Source organism: Triticum dicoccoides, chromosome 3A (assembly GCF_002162155.2).
Source record: "Triticum dicoccoides isolate Atlit2015 ecotype Zavitan chromosome 3A, WEW_v2.0, whole genome shotgun sequence".
In the NCBI taxonomy this organism is placed as follows: domain Eukaryota; kingdom Viridiplantae; phylum Streptophyta; class Magnoliopsida; order Poales; family Poaceae; genus Triticum; species Triticum dicoccoides.
This window is the reverse complement of record NC_041384.1, coordinates 661,504,606-661,516,738: the sequence shown is the minus strand read 5'-3', so window position 1 is coordinate 661,516,738 and position 12,133 is coordinate 661,504,606.

The window sequence follows — 12,133 nt, the reverse complement described above, 5'->3', positions numbered from 1 at the left end:
TTGATAACTTAGGCGAGTGCTTGGACTGCAGCTAAGCCCCCGAGTGAGAGGGTTGCTCTTCACTCGGTAGGATTTTTATAACTTAGGCGAGTGCTTGGACTGCAGCTAAGCCCCCGAGTGAGAGGTTTGCTCTCCACTCAGTAGGATTTTGACAAACTTAGGCGAGTCCTTGGACTGCAGCTAAGCCTCCGAGTGGAAGTCTGGCTTACCACTCGTAGGATTTTGATAACTTAGGCGAAACGGATTCGCAGCTAAGCCTCCGAGTGGAAGTCTGGCTTACCACTCGGTAGGATTTTGATAACTTAGGCGAAACGGATTCCCAGCTAAGCCTCCGAGTGGGAGTCTGGCTCACCACTCGGTAGGATTTTTACAAACTTAGGCGAAACGGATTCGCAGCTAAGTCACCCACTGAGGGGGAATTTTATTGGACAAAAATAAAAAGTGACAGAAATTATGGAGGAACTATGACACTATTATTTTGAGGTCCATGAAGTACAGAAGTACTTTATTGCAACTCATCCGAGTGTTAAAACTTAAGTATAAAATGGGCGGAGTAGTTACGCATTCCAAGCTCGGGGCTCGTCGATATTATGCTCCACGTTGTAAAGACGGTACGCCCCATTGTGGAGAACCTTGGTGACGATGAAGGGACCTTCCCAAGAAGGAGCAAGCTTGTGTGGTTTGTGCTGATCCACTCAGAGAACTAAATCTCCTTCCTGGAAGGCTCGACCTCTCACATTTCTGGCGTGGAAACGATGCAAATCTTGTTGGTAGATGGTCGAGCGGATCAGAGCCATCTCCCTTTCTTCCTCTAAAAGGTCGACTGCGTCCTGCCGCGCTTGTTCAGCCTCTGCTTCGTTGTAGATTTCAACTCGAGGAGCATTGTGGAGAAGATCACTCGGTAAGACTGCTTCAGCTCCGTAGACCAAGAAGAATGGAGTTCTTCCGGTCGACCGATTAGGTGTGGTCCGCAGCCCCCAAAGCACTGAGGAAAGTTCATCGACCCAAGCTCCAGCCGTGTGTTTGAGATCACGCATCAGTCGGGGCTTCAATCCCTTAAGAATCAGTCCATTAGCTCGCTCTGCTTGTCCATTCGACTGCGGATGGGCGACTGAAGCGTAGTCGACCCGTGTGCCTTGGGAGTTGCAGAAATCTCTGAATTCCTCCGAGTCGAAGTTCGATCCATTATCCGTAATGATGCTGTGCGGGACTCCATATCTGAATATTAGTTCCCTGATGAAGCTAACAGCGGTACCGGTGTCAAGGTTCTTGATTGGTTTGGCCTCGATCCACTTGGTGAACTTGTCGACTGCCACCAGTACATGCGTGAAGCCACTTCGTCCTGTTCTTAAAGGACCTACCATGTCCAGTCCCCATACTGCGAAAGGCCAGACGAGTGGGATGGTCTTCAGAGCCGACGCAGGCTTGTGCGACATATTCGAGTAAAACTGACATCCCTCGCACTTATCCACTATCTCTTTTGCCATCTCATTCGCCTTTGGCCAGTAAAATCCGGCTCGGTATGCTTTGGCCACGATGGTCCGAGAGGACGCATGATGACCACAAGTTCCCGAGTGGATATCATTGAGGATGAGTCGACCTTCTTCTGGTGTTATGCACTTCTGACCAACTCCAGTCGCGCTTTCTCTGTACAATTGTCCTTTGATTACGGTAAAGGCCTTAGATCGACGGACGATCTGTCGAGCCTCTTCCTCATCCTCCGGAAGCTCTTTTCTTAGGATATACGCGACATATGGAACTGTCCAGTCGGGAATGACCACCAAGACCTCCATGATCAAGTCGACCACCGCTGGGACTTCAACTTCAGTCAGATCTGTGGCACTCTTGGGCTGTGGAGTTTCTTCGGTGAAAGGATCTTCTTTGACTGACGGTGTGTGTATATGCTCCAAGAACACACCACTCGGAATGGCTTCTCTCTTGGAACCTATCTTTGCTAGATCATCAGCTGCTTGATTTTTCAGTCGGGGTATATGATGGAGCTCCAACCCCTCGAACTTCTTTTCCAGCTTCCTCACTGCACTGCAGTATCCAGTCATGGCTGGGCTTCTCACGTCCCACTCTTTCATCACCTGGTTGACCACTAAATCTGAATCGCCATAGACCATCAGGCGACGGACGCCGAGTGAAATGGCCATGCGCAACCCATATAAGAGGGCCTCATATTCTGCCTCATTGTTGGAGGAATCAAAGTGAATTTGGAGCACATATCTGAGCTTATCTCCTCTGGGAGAAACCAAGACAACCCCAACACCGGAACCATTCAACATCTAAGAGCCATCAAAGAACATGGTCCAATGCTCCGAGTGAACTTCAGTCGGCTGCTGTTGTTCAATCCACTCGGCGAGGAAATCTGCTATTGCCTGGGACTTAATGGCTTTCTTTGCCTCAAACTTGATATCAAGGGGAAGAAGTTCAATCGCCCATTTGGCCACTCGACCAGTTGCATCTCTGTTGTGCAAAATCTCTGATAGTGGAGCGTCGCTGATGACTGTGATGGAATGATCAGAAAAATAATGAGCAACCTTCTTTGTGGTCATGTATATTCCATACACAAGCTTCTGATAATGAGGATATCTCTGCTTGGATGGAGTCAAGACTTCAGACAAATAATACACTGGGCGCTAAACTTTGAGAGCTTTTCCTTCTTCTTCCCGCTCGACCGTAAGCACAGTACTGACGACTTGTCCTGTGGCTGCGATATAGAGCAACAGAGGCTCTTTGCTGATTGGAGCAGCAAGCACCGGCTGGGTGGAGAGCAGAGCTTTTAGCTCGGCAAACGCTGCATCAGCTTCTGGAGTCCACTCGAACTTGTCAGCCTTCTTCATCAGTCGGTAAAGAGGCAGTGCCTTTTCACCGAGTCGTGAGATGAATCGACTTAATGCGGCCAAGCATCCAGTAAGCTTCTGGACATCGTGCACTCGCACAGGGCGTTTCATTCGGAGAATAGTGCCAATCTTCTCTGGGTTAGCGTCGATTCCCCGTTCGGAAACGAGAAAACCGAGTAACTTGCCACCAGGAACTCCAAATGTGCACTTTGATGGATTGAGCTTGATATCATACCTTCTGAGGTTGGCAAATGTTTCGGCGAGGTCAGCGAGCAGGTCGGAACCTTTTCTTGACTTGACAACAATATCATCCATATAAGCTTCCACATTCCGACTGATTTGGGTGAGTAGACACTTCTGAATCATTCGCATAAATGTGGCTCCGGCATTCTTGAGGCCGAATGGCATGGTGATATAGCAGAAGCACCCGAATGGAGTGATGAAAGCTGTTTTTACCTCATCGGGCCCGTACAGACGGATCTGGTGGTACCCGGAGTAAGCATCTAAAAAAGACAACCTCTCGCATCCCGCGGTCGAGTCAACAATTTGATCTATGCGAGGGAGAGGAAAGTGATCTTTCGGGCAGGCCCGGTTGATGTGCTTGAAATCAATGCACATTCGGAGCGACTTGTCCTTCTTAGGAACCATGACGACATTAGCGAGCCACTCGGAGTGGTATATCTCTCGGATAAATCCTGCCGCCAACAGTCGAGCCACTTCTTCACCAATGGCTTTTCTCTTCTGGATGGCGGACCGCCGAAGATGCTCTTTGACTGGTTTTGCAGATGAGTCGACTCTTAGGCGATGCTCAGCCAGTCCCCTGGGAACACCTGGCATGTCAGCGGGCTTCCATGCAAAAATGTCCCAGTTCTCACGGAGGAACTGGATGAGCGCTTCTTCCTATTTTGGGTCGAGTGTTGTGGAGATGCGGGTCGGAGCTGCATCGGGGTCGGTCGGGTGAATGTGAACAGGCTTCGTCTCACCGGATGACTGAAATGCAGACTCTGTGGCGGGTTTCTTTGATCGCAGCAAGTCACTCGGATCTGCGTTTTGCTTGTATTCCTCGAACTCGACCGCTGTCACCTGGGAATCGGCAATCTTGGAGCCCTTCTGAAAGCACTCTTCTGCCTTTTTCCTATCACCGGTGACAGTGATCACTCCTTTGGGGCCGGGCATCTTCAATTTGAGGTACACGTAACATGGTCGAGCCATGAACCGTGCGTAAGCTGGTCTCCCCAAAATGGCATGATATGCACTCTGAAAATCCACGACCTCAAACGTCAACTTTTCTTTGCGAAAATGTTTCGAATCACCAAATACCACGTCCAGAGCTATTTGGCCGAGTGACTCGGCTTTCTTCCCTGGTATAACTCCATGAAAGCTCATGTTACTAGTGCTCAGTCGGGACATCAGAATGCCCATTCCTTTCAGTGTATCTGCATACAACAAATTCAGCCCGCTTCCACCATCCATCAGCACTTTTGTTAGTCGAGTGCCTTCGACAACTGGATCGACCACCGAAGCTTGCCTCCCAGGGGTGGCAATATGAGTCGGGTGATCAGATTGGTCGAATGTGATGGGTATTTGAGACCATTTCAGATAATTTGCTTTTGCTGGGGCAACCATGTTCACCTCTCGGTTAATGACTTTCAGTCGACTCCTGCTTTCCACATCTGCAAAGATCATCAAAGTGGAGTTGATATGTGGATATCCTTCCTCACTGTCCTCCTTGCCTTCGGCCTTGCCCGACTCCTTCTCCTTGTCCTTAGACTGTTTTCCCTGAAACTGCTGGATCAGGAGTCGACATTGGCGAGTGGTGTGCTTCGGGTAGATGATATTCCCCTTTTCGTCTTTCTTCGTGTGGATGTGACATGGCATATCCATTACGTCGTTCCCTTCTTTATCCTTTACCTTCTTGGGGTTCCAGGATCCTTTTGGTTTCCCCTTAAACTTTCCCTGAGTCACGGCCAGAGCCTCTCCAGGAGCTGCCGGTTCAGCCTTCCGCTTCTGTTTCCGACTGGTGTTTCCTTTTTCCGACTGACTTGGCTTGTGCTTGCCGCTTCGGAGTCGGTCTTCTTCTTCGCCGTTGGCGTACTTGGTAGCAATCTCCATCATCCGACTCAAGGTCATGTCACCGGTTCGACCAAACTTCAAACTCAGTTCTCTGTTCTTGACGCCATCTTTGAAGGCGCAGACTGCCTGATGATCGGACACATTCTCCACAGTGTGGTGCAAAGTGATCCATCTCTGAATATACTCTCTGAGAGTCTCATTAGCCTTCTGCACGCAGACTTGCAACTCTGTCAATCCAGCTGGTCGCTTGCAAGTTCCTTCAAACGTTCTGATGAACACTCGGGACAGGTCTTCCCAAGTGTAAATGCTGCTAGGAGGTAATTGAGTCAACCATGCCCTGGCAGAACCTTCCAGCATGAGGGGTAAATGCTTCATGGCCACTTCGTCGTTCCCACCACCAATCTGAACTGCCACTCGGTAGTCCTCAAGCCAAGTTTCAGGCTTAGACTCACCAGTGAACTTGCTGACTCCTGTTGCCAACCTGAAATTGGGAGGGATAACTGCGGCTCTGATAGCTCTGCTGAAACATTCAGGACCAGAAACATGCACTCGACTGCTTGTGGGTGCATCTCTGTCGAGTCCGCCTCGATGGGCTCTGTTCCGGTCGACCAAACCTTGCACGATAATGGATCGCGCGTCGAAGCCTGGTTCTCTGGGGTCGACTGGAACCCTTCGCCCTGTACTGTACTGACGCCTGTCATCTTGCTGCCGAGGAGCGTAAGACCCACCCCTCGGAGGGGAATTGGGCACTCGACGCCTATCATCTCGGTCGAGACGGTCGCCATATTGATCTCGCCGATTCTCGCGCTCTTCACGCCGCGGAGGCGATCTGGGGCTGTGAGCCGACTGAACCGTATTCGCAGTGACGGATCGACTGTGAATTCTGTTGCGCGACTGAGACACGGCTGAATTCTGATCTCCTGCTGCCCGGAGCAGATCCCTGATCTGCAGCAAACCTCTGCCAGCTTCCGACTGCGAAGGCTGGATGGACTCTGCTATACGGGTCGCAGCTACTAAATTCTGGATTGGGGTTCGATATACCTGAGTCGGCGGGAAGAGTTGACATCGACTGGTGTCGGGAACTCGTTGCCGCGCGCGCTCGTCGAGTGCTCGCTGAAGATTCTCCAGTCGAGTGCGTTCGGCCAAATTGGCCAGACGTGCCTCCTCCAAGGCACGAGCCTCGGGGGTTTCTCCTGCGATGGGAGTACACAGAGCATCCACGTTCCTGTGGCGAAGTTCCTCTCTTTGCAGAGAGTCGAGTGGCTCGGGCTGGTACTCTTCGTAGCCTCGAGCGGAGTCGCCTCCGTCACCTGCTCCACCATCACGGGCGAAGCCGGGGGGACTGCAGGGCCCGTCGACCATCAAGATTTCCGCCGCTGGATCACTGCTACCGCACTCGGATGCAGTCTCTACGGAGCCAGTCGACAGATCGAACAAGCCGTAGAGAGATTCGTCGGGCTCGATTGCCGCAACTTGGGTGGTGGCCGATTGGCGAGCCACCGCGTGCCTCACCCATCGCTGAAGCCTCGACCGGCCCGAGCGCTTGCGCTGGCGGGAGACCGGGAGGGTGGACGATGGAGGAGCCGACCGATACTGGGTCGACGGTTGCCGCAGCAGAACACCGCGAACACATGCGCGAAAATGCGTCGCACCGCGGACGGGGAGCGCATCAACGTCGAGTGGAGCCTCCTGGAGCCACGCGGAGTCGTCGGCGATGAAGGTGAGAGTGCCGAGACGGATCTCTTGACCCCCGACCAAAACTCCAGCAGACACCATGATGAAAGTACTCGGAAGAATCGCAACTTCTCCACAAAAATCGCTAAAACACCTGCCCCACGGTGGGCGCCAACTGTCGTGGTTCTAAGCCTGACAGTAGAGTGGGGGGTAGGTATGGAGAGGCAAGGTCCTAGCTATGGAGAGGTTGTAAACACAAGGGATGTACGAGTTCAGGCCCTTCTCGGAAGAAGTAATAGCCCTACGTCTCGGAGCCCGGAGGCGGTCGAGTGGATTATGAGTATATGAGTTACAAGGTGCCGAACCCCTCTACCTGTGGAGGGGGGTGGCTTATATAGAGTGCGCCAGGACCCCAGCCAGCCCACGTAGGAGAGGGTTTAAGGTGAGTTAAGTCTGGGGCGTTACTGGTAACGCCCCACATAAAGTGTCTTTACTATCATAAAGCCTACTTAATTACAGGTCGTTGCAGTGCAGAGTGCCTCTTGACCTCCTGGTGGTCGAGTGGGTCTTCATGGTCGAGTCCTTCAAGTCAGTCGAGTGAGTCCCTTGTTGGTCGACTGGAAGGCGACCTCTTCTAAGGGTGTCCCTGGGCAAGGTACTTAGATCAGGTTCATGACCCTACCCTAGGTACATGACCCCATCAGAAGGTAATCACGGGAAGGAGGGTAGTCGTGCATCGGTTGGAACACTAGATATAACAGATGGTAAGGGAGGAGACCTTCAGGGGAGTGAATCTCCTAGCAATAGATCAAACAACAAAAGTTGACTACCTTGGTGTCTCTGGAGATACATCGACGACCTCCTTCAAGGAGGACCGTCGGACGCAATGAGTCTATTATTTTGGAACTGTCGGGGGGCGCGAGACAGTTTGCGATGTTTTGGACCTCTCAAAAAACAATTCCCCCAGACTTGGTTTCTTATGTGAAATTAGACAAGCCTCTTCCAAAATGGAGCGGCTAAAGTGGAGACAAGGACTAAAGGGGTTCGCCGGTGTTGGAAGTGATGGAAGTAGTGGTGGATTTACTCTTTGTTGGGATGAAAATCTACCAAGTTACACCGTTGGATTCTTGTGTGCGGTACATAGACTATGGTTTATGGATGTTGCTAATGATAAAACTTGGCATGCTATGTTTGTCTATGGAGAGCCGCGGGTGGAGAGTCGCGTGGTATCGTATGTGGGGTCACCTCACAAAATTGTGGGTTGTTTCTTCATAATAATGGATGGTGTGTGGAGACTTCAACGAGGCCTTATGGCAACATGAGCACTTCTCTCGGACAAAGAGGGTGGAGAGCCAAATGGCATCGTTTCATGACTGTTTTGGAGCCGTGTGAACTGTTGGATCTCGGTTGGGCACCCCCTATACATACGATAATGAACAAGATGGGGAAGGAATGTGCGGGTGCGGATGTGTAGAGCCCGTGCCGAGGAAGCTTGGAGGGACTTGTCGCGCAAGTGGTGCATCTTGTTTCCCCTTGTCCGAACCACTTCCCCGTTTCTCGTCCAGATGAACCTCGTGGAACCTCAACAATGCAGGTAATCACCGTGGTATGAAATAATGTGTTGTTCTTCCTCTAGTGGTGTTATGTGAATGTTGACTACATGACACTTCACCATCTTTTGGCCTAGGGGAATGTGTTGTGAAAATAGTTTGTAGATGACGAGCTGCGGGAGTGGTAGAAACCCAAACCCCGGTTTATGAGTTGTTTCGTGAGGGGCTGTTTTGGATCAATCTGTTTAATGCTATGGTTAGATGTATCTTAATTATTTATCTTTGTAGTTGCATATGTTTGCATGAGAGTATAATCATAAGTAGGTATTTGTTCAAGTTAAGACAATATCTTAGCTCCTATCCACCCACACAACACCTATTGAATCAATGAACGATAACTTAATGAATCATGATGAAAGTAACTTAGCGAGATTACCGTGTGTGTCCTCAAGAGCATTTTAGCTACTATAAGAAACACCTCCGGTTTGTCCTTAGCGCTCATGAGGATTGGGCCACTTGTTGAACCTATTTACTCTTGTTATAAATTATCTTGTTGTCAAACCATATATCAAAACTATCTTACATCACTTGCAGTGAACCCTTACTGAAAACTACTTGTTAATCCCTTCTGCTCATCGTTGGGTTCGACACTCTTACTTATCGAAAGCAGTACGATTGATCCTATACTTGTGGGTCATCAATGTCCCTTTACGAAGTTTGTTCCTACAGATGAGGGGGGGGGGGCATCGATGCCTGGTACGAGTGCTTGCCCACATACCAGTGGTCGCCTTCTCCTCTAGTGGTGATGGTGCATATTTTACCAACTTGGAGGCTGCTTGATTTGGTGTAATCTTGATTGGTTGCCTTCCAAAAGTATATTTTCTTGCCAATCAAAGGAAAACCGAGTTTCCTTCTCGCTCGAAGGATTTGTGTTAGTAATAATCGAGAAATGGTGAAAACCTGATAGAAACCAAGTCAAACCCCTCTACTAAAAGTGATAAAAATTAGAGACATCAAGTGGGCAGGCGGGGCGAGTGGCGGCATAACTTGGTCACCGCCGCATCGGAGGAAGGAGCATTCAGAGTGCCACGCGGCGAGTTCGACATCGGCAGTGTCGTGGCAGAGATGACCCGACCCTCGGAAAGGACCCCTCGTGCTTGATGAGGAGGTGCAACACCCGCACCGTCTCCTCCCCGGCAGCCGCCGACGCGGTCTCCCTTCCTCCGCCGCTCCAGTCGCTTCGGGTGGTTGGCTCTGTTCGCTCGTGCCCACGGGGCAACAAAGGAAGAGCGACGTGGGGCAACAGTTATCCATGCTTGCGTCCATGGGCAACACAGGTGGAGCGGCAAGGTGTTGTGAGGCCCGAGAAAATTACAGGATAGTAATCCCCACTAATTCAAGACGAAGGGGTGCTGGGTGCGCCGGGTAGTCTGGTCTGACAGAACATTTAATGTAGGGTGTTAGTTTACGTGTGAGGCCCCTGATGTGATATGCACCGTTGGATGTGATTTAGCTAGAATTATAGGACCCTTCGGGTAATCCTGTGTACATTGTTCGGTATGGCTCTAGGGTAATTTATGTTTGCTCTTTCATAAGTAGTAGAGATATGGGCTAGTTATGCAATTGGTTGTGGTTGTTAGGCATGTACATTACAACTACATATTATAGCGCCGAAAACAAGAACTCGCACTCGCACGAATTTGAGCGGGCTGCAGCCCATTAAGATTCGCTCGCTCTCGCTTTGCTTCTTCTCGTTCGCTTGCTCAACTCGGCTTGCACGCTTACGGTTTTTCCTCGGCTGTGTTGTGATGTAGGTTTAGGAAAAAGATTGGCCACTAGTTTTTGGGATTTTGAATATGTTCGTAAATTTTAAAAAATGTGGATTCTGAAAACAAAAATCATAGATTTGCAAAAAAAAGTTCACAAATATGTAAAAAGTTTGTTGATTTGGAAAAAATCACAAGTTTGAAAAGGTTCATGGACTTGAATGTGCATTTGAAAAAAAGTTTGCGGATTTGAGAAAAGTTCAATTTTTTTAAAAAAATTCAAGAATTTACAAAGGATTCACAAATATAAAAAATAATTCAATTTTAAAAACCTCATAAATTTAAGGAAAAAATCACAAATTTAAAAAAGTTCATGAATCTGGAAAAGGTTTTCAAGTTTGAAAAAAGTGCACGAATTTTAACAGATTTTTGTAATGGGAATTAGAGAGAGAAAAGGCAGAAAGAAAAATAAAATAAAATATAAATCAACTAAAAACGGACATAAACAAAACAGAAAAAATGGCCAAAAAACGCGCCCGTGTCGGTCGGAGGGTGTGCACTTCGTACTTTGCCTTAAAAAAAACTAAGTAAGGAGTACTTCCTCCAAAAGTCACTCCGTCCTCCCCGGGTTGTGACAAGTGGTGCACCGCATATGCGCCACTTGTCACAACCTGAGATTTCTTTTTTTCTTTTTTCTAGATCTTTTATTTAAAACATTTTATCTCTTAAGTTGTGCATCCTAAATCTTGAACCGTTTTCACCATGAAATTTCTCGTGTCAAAATCTTCAAAACTAGATCCCATGTTGATAGGTTTTGACGAACTTTATTTTCTCGAAAAAATCATGCCTCTCACGGAAGAAAAAAACATTCTTTCGTTTTCAAGAGTCACGGCCATGCCCCTGACAAAAGCAAATCCATGCTTATCCCGAAAGCAAAACCGTGCCTCTTAAGAAAAAAAAATATATGTTTTTTTTCATTTCCGATGCCTCTCACGAAAGCAAATTCGTGTCTCTCGCGGAAGGAGAAAAAGAAACGCGTTCTTTTTCATTTCAGAGAGGTACAACTGTGTCTCTCACGAAAGCAAAAACATACGTGGCTTTTCATGCAATTTTTTTAAAAAAATTTGGTTGAAAAGCAAAGAAAGACTGGTGTAAAGCTGAAAAGTAAAAAAACAAAAAAAAACAATATAAAAAGCTGAAGACGCATGCAAAAAAATAATCCGTGAAGAGCGCCCAAAGCGCAACAAATGGCGGCCGCTCAGAACGCGCCAAGTGGTGCTTTCTCAGCCCACTCCAAATGACCCTTGGAGGGGTTGCGAACGAGCGATCCTCAGCTAGTTGCTGCCCCCTCCCTGTCTCCGCCCATGGCCTCGCCTCTGACACGCTAGGTGCGCTCTCTTCTTAGTGCGCCAAATAGGATTTGGGCTCGCCCCACCCTGTCTCTCGCCATTGAATCAGTTTTGGAAAGGTTGTACATATCGGTCTAGACCGATCTCAGAACGTTCCATGCAGGGTTTTTCTGTGTTTCTGTACCATTTTCTCTGGTTTTCCTCGTTTTCCATTTATGTGTTTCATCAACCATTGTTTTTGTTCTTCTATTTTCCAGTTCATTTTTTAGACAAGACATGTCTAATTTTTTAATACATGTTGTACATTTTTTATACACGTGGAACATTTCTTTGAGCATTATCAAATAAATGATGATTAATTTTATAATATATGTTTTAATTTTTTAAATAGATTAAACATTCTTTTAATGCATATTTAACTTTTTTGAATGATATGAAATATTCATAAAAAAATTATGCAATTTTTTTACATTGTATAAAAAATAGTAAAATTTACTAACATATTTTTGAAACGCGTGAACATATTTTTTCAGATATCACGAACATTTTCTGAATGATACTATTTTTATATCTATTACGTGATATTTTCATATATTTCATATTCAGTTTATTTAAAATGTCAGAAACATTTTTAGAAACACGTGATTATTTTATAAATGTCATTAATAATTTATTTTACTGGGATAGACACTTTTTAAAATTTCACGAATATTTATTTACGTTTTATAAGCATTTTTTAAGATCTTATAATTTTTTGAAACGTGTGAACGGTTTGTTAATTTCATAAACATTTTCTTAATGCTATAGACATTTTTTAAAAGTTGCACAAACATTGTTTTGGACGGCAAGCCCATTTTTTGAATTTCCGATGAACA